The sequence below is a fragment of the Lycium ferocissimum genome, unplaced genomic scaffold (genome assembly GCF_029784015.1).
Source record: "Lycium ferocissimum isolate CSIRO_LF1 unplaced genomic scaffold, AGI_CSIRO_Lferr_CH_V1 ctg14966, whole genome shotgun sequence".
Classification (NCBI taxonomy): Eukaryota; Viridiplantae; Streptophyta; class Magnoliopsida; order Solanales; family Solanaceae; genus Lycium; species Lycium ferocissimum.
In genome coordinates, this window is record NW_026715748.1 from 1 (window position 1) to 5,192 (window position 5,192).

Here is a 5,192-nt window from a genome sequence, read left to right on the forward strand (position 1 = left end):
ATTATTACTCTTTTTGGAACGAAGATACTTACCTTCACTTCGACGGCGATCGTTTCCCAAGAGTTATTCCGGGGGGTTTTTCCCCCGGGCCCTTTTTTAAAAGGGAAAAATTTGGGCATACTTCCTTCCCGGTTCATATAATTCCAAAAAGACACGCTATCATGTTCGCATAATTAGGGGTCCATGAATCGTTTTCTAATATCCGACGAACTCTTTTATTTCCATTCATAGTGAGCAGCATGTTCTTCTTTCCTTCGAAAATTTCCAAACCACTAATCGTTGTTCCCTTTTTTATTACAATTGTCATTGTCATCCCAAGTGTTCTTGGGTTGGTTCATCCTCTCTAACACCCTTATAAATTTAGCTTAGAGACCTTTCTTCGCTCTTTTTCATTACCCTTAGGAATGTCACCGCATACTTAGGTGCGGCAACTTTTGCCCGATACGAGGGATTCAAATCATGTTCTAAAATATCGTAGTTCATCTTGGCGTAAAGTGCTCTCTCGAGTTATCTTCCATACTTTTCGCCTATGTTCACCTCACGGTACACTTATTGTCAATTTGTTTCTACTGCTTCGTTATCTTCCCCCCGATATGCCAATACGCCTCGAACTCGGCCCCGAGCTAATAAATCTCCATTTCGGAGCTTCAAACGTCATAGTTCCTTTCAAGTCTAGTATGTTCTTCCCCCCTTTATTAAGGAGGTCCTTATACGCCCATAGCCTTCGAGTAACCGTCGTCTTCGATAATTATCTCGCCACCCTTCACGATCTTCTGGGGCCGGGTTCCGTCATCGTCTGTCCGACTTGTCTATTTTCTTGTTAGTTACAGCCTTCCTATCCAATCGGAATACTTATAAGGGTTAGATCCAATTTCGATGCCTTTTTTCATGCGTGTAATGTTCAGCTTTATCTCAAGTTAATATAATTCTCGGTTCGTGGATAGTGCTTTTCATGAGAAAAGGCCCTACCCCGAGTACGCAATCATTAACTCGAATGTTTGGACTATATGTTGTAATTCTAGATACGCAGGTTGGTGTTATCATGAAAGGAATATGATATCGCACTATGATGTGCGCTCATTCGGGGTATATTTTGACTATTAGTGACGTAGTCCCAAAATTGTTATAACGTATCAGATGTAGGATAACGATGCGCCGACACCGTATTCGGCGATTACCATCGTAGTATGTGAAAATGTTATGATTCCAATTTTTCAGGGATAGAGGATGTCAAAAGAAAAAAAATGACCCCGCGCTCGGAAACATGGTCTTCATTAATAGCATCCTACTTATGAAAATAAAAAATCGACCGGGGGTGTGAAGGTTTCTATGTTAACGCGGTATAGCCCGACTCCGTATCCCAATGGAAGTTATCATTGAACAATGAAAACATCTAAAAATGATGAGAAAAAAGCCGACCAAAGTGTCGTGATCATTATCTGAAGTAGTCAAAAATTTATTTTTCAAAAATACACGAAAGCACACACCTACAGGAGAAGAAGAAAGAAAACGGACAAGCATTTGCGAAAATACGGACATAATATCGGAGGATGACAAGTCAACGTCAACAAAATGAAAAAATGCCGCTCAGGTATGACTACGTTAAGATCAAATTTTTTGATTAACAAAATGCTAGGACTCGCATTTGGAGACGAGCTGCTACCAAGGACGGGAAGCAAAAGCCGAATTCGGTAACACAAGAGCATATGTGGAACTTTTTCTTAGGCAACCGGTCAGAAACCGTGTACGAGAATCAAGCTTTCTACACTAGGGATTGAAAAATCGCTTCAAGCACCAACACTAATAAATCCTTTTCAAAAACCACCTTCGGTTCGGATTTTTAACCGGAAATAACCAAAGGGATTCCCACATCAAGGGATATTCCTTTTTGGGCTATCGAGTCAAACTACAATTGGTCTTCTTCCCAAAGCCAGGGATATGTAGGCTACTCAAGTTTCGAGGATCGGCCATATTCCTATAATTATCTCGGGACACCTCGAGATAGTTTAATGAAAATTCCTTACTTTATAGTCCACATAGAGTAAGAACTACAAAACGGCCTGAATTCTCATGTAACCTGAGATATGTAGGAAGCCCAGAAATCGAGGTCCGGCCATACTTTCGAAATTTTGCGCAAAGAGAGTCATAATTTCCTATTATTCAAGAAAATTAGGTTTGTCAAAATTGTAGCCTGCGGGGACGGCTCCCGCCATCCTCGAACTCCTGAAGTGCGCTTGTTGACACCTAATTTTCATCTCATAAGACACGTATTTTAATTTTAAAAATTCCCAAGTCTAAAAAGGAGTAAGGATACACCCTTAAAAATTAAAATTTCAAAAATCCGGAGAAAATTGCAAAACATTGACATTTAATTATTATTTCATAAAAATTGACAATTACAAGAAAATTACGAGTTATTTACTTTTACAAATATGATTTGAATAGAATATATGTATTCCGCTCTATCTAACTCGGAAAAATTGTTAATTAAGACGACATATGAATTACAGCTCATTTTGACTGCATTTTTACATTTTTGAACATTGCTCGGAACTATGTCAATATTGGGCTCGTATTAAAGCTCATATTTTAAGACTACGTATTATAAATCTTGTTTTCGTTAAAAGTTATTTTACAAGGAGGTTTTTAGACGAATACTTTTTTAAAAATGAGTACAATGTTTTCAAAAAGTGGTTTTCATTAAAAGGAGGAGTCATTTTAAACTTTTAAAAACCTAAAGGGTGGGGATTTATAAGAAAAAAGAGATGGAAGTTTATTAAAAAATAAACTTCCACCCCCTCACTCTCATTTCACAACCCAGCACCCCCTCCTCTCTCCTCAAGCGATTCAATCGAACTATCTAGGGTTCCGCTTATGACGGTCAACCCACGGCGATTTATGGCCATTTTTGGCTAGATTTTTTAGGTCTTTTGTTCCCTATTGTGAGTTCTCGTAATCTCCAGGTTCAATTTCGTTCAATTTTTATTTTTTATACCAAATTGAATCGTGTTAAGGTTGTTGCTCTAGGTTTCTTCGTGCTTATGGCTGCCATGGGCACGGCCTTGAGCCCTTTGCCATCTTGTGCACCATAAATACTCAAGGAAGGAGCCTAAGGGGAAACTTCCTAAATGGATTCGAGGTTTGGTACGATTTTAGGGGATTTTATCTTGTTTTGTACTATTGTACCGTTATAAGGTGGTAATTCTGTTATATCTATGACGAGGCGTACTATCCTAGTATTTTCTGATTTTATTTATATCTTTTTAGGTACAATTAGTTAGATTCTTTGTTGTATTATGTAATTTATGTGAAATTTTGTTGGATAAGGTACAATTGGTACAAATTTGCTAAAAATCTATTTGTCCTTTGCTAAAATTTGAATTTTTTGAATTAGGGTTTGTAGAATTGGGGGGAAATTCGGTTATGGACTTAATTTCTTTCAATTTTTTATCCCTAAACCCTATATTTGGTGCTATAAATAGAAGGATTGATTACCATTCTAGGGGGCAGGGGGAGGGGGGCTTTTTCTGAGAATTTTCTGGAGATTTTAGAGGTTCTATTCTGATAATTAAAACTCTCCATTCACTAAACTCCTATCACTATATCAAATACATTACCATTATACTACAAACTACTATAATATATCAATATACCATACCTATACTATTAAAAAATACAACAATATATTAGAAAAATCAAAAAACAAAGGGCTATTTTCAAGCGTTAAGTGTTGGAATTGTTGAAATGTTGATCCAATCCCTCTATTTGATCTTTTTGTTGCCCTACAAAAAGGTAATACCCATTACTAGTTCATCTTCTTCCTGTTTTCCAATCTATTTGATGCATTAATTTGACTAGACTTGTTTAAAGATGGTTTTAAGTTACTGTTTTTATAGAATATAGTTTGTATACATGTATTAATGCTGTTTATGCTAATATAAAAGTGGTCTAGTTGCTCTTTTATAAGGTATGACTTATTTGTATATTTAATGTGGTTCATGTTTGCTTAAAGGTTGCTTAGTAGTTTGTGTGTGGTCTAGTAAAGCTGTTGCGTTGTAATGTCACTATAATGAGGTTAGAAGGACTTTTAAGTGTTAACTAGTAGATTCAAGGTTAAAATAAAGTAGATGTTAGTTTTATTTCTAGTTTACAACTTCAGATGTTAGTTTCAAAGGCTGGAGTATTATCCTCTCATTTTGTGGCTATTTGATTATAGTTCTATGGGTTCTGAGGATCCATAATCTCATTGTGCTTACATTAGTTCATTTTTAAGCTTGTTAATTGGTTTTGTGAGTAAGTTCTGGACCAGTTGCTTTGATTTATAGGTTGAACATTGTTTATCATCTAAAACTGTGTAAAATCTAGAAAAGCTAGCTTATGTTCCCATATTTACTATTAGTAATTGGAATTCATTCTAAATGCTATTTTTTTAATGATATAAAACTCCATTTGAAATGTTTAAGTGATTTTCATATAAAATTAGCATTAAAATGAACTTAGGTGACCAGTGGGAATCAATTTGTGACTAGAACAACATCTTGAGGCTTCTCTTTGTGTCATGTTTAACCTGATTAACTAAATATGCCATCTTAGATTGATACTTGGACCAACTTGTAAGATTTAGAACCTGCAGACCTGTTGTACTCACAGCACATGCATACTTGTGTCCATTTTCTAATTTTTTCATTTATGAGATCCTCCTATATGTGATTCCTACTCTTCCCTACCTTTTTGAGCTAAAACGTACTTGGCACTCTTTTGTTTGACCTAAGCTAGGTGGTCTGAGCCTTTTCTAGTTATGATTTGCATTTTCATGGATCTGTAATTATTCTCATATGAGTTTTCTGTCATTTGTGACTTAATTGGCTGCATTTGAATCATGTTTGCACCCAGGGTAGCTTCATATTCCCTTCATCTTATTGTGGACTTGTTGATTATCCATTGCATTCTCTATTTAACCTTATATTTGTGTGAAACTCATGTGCTTAAACTCTGAGAATAAAACTGAGTGCAAACTGTCATTTTGAAGCCCTGGCAATATTTTCTATGAGACTGCCTATATGGGATAATCTTTGTACTTAGCTGAGACCCTTTATGACTTGTGGTTGAATCTAAACTAGGATTTGGGAACTTGGGAATCATTTGTAAACCTATGCCCTGAATCCACTTATTACTTAGATTGCTTTGAGTTA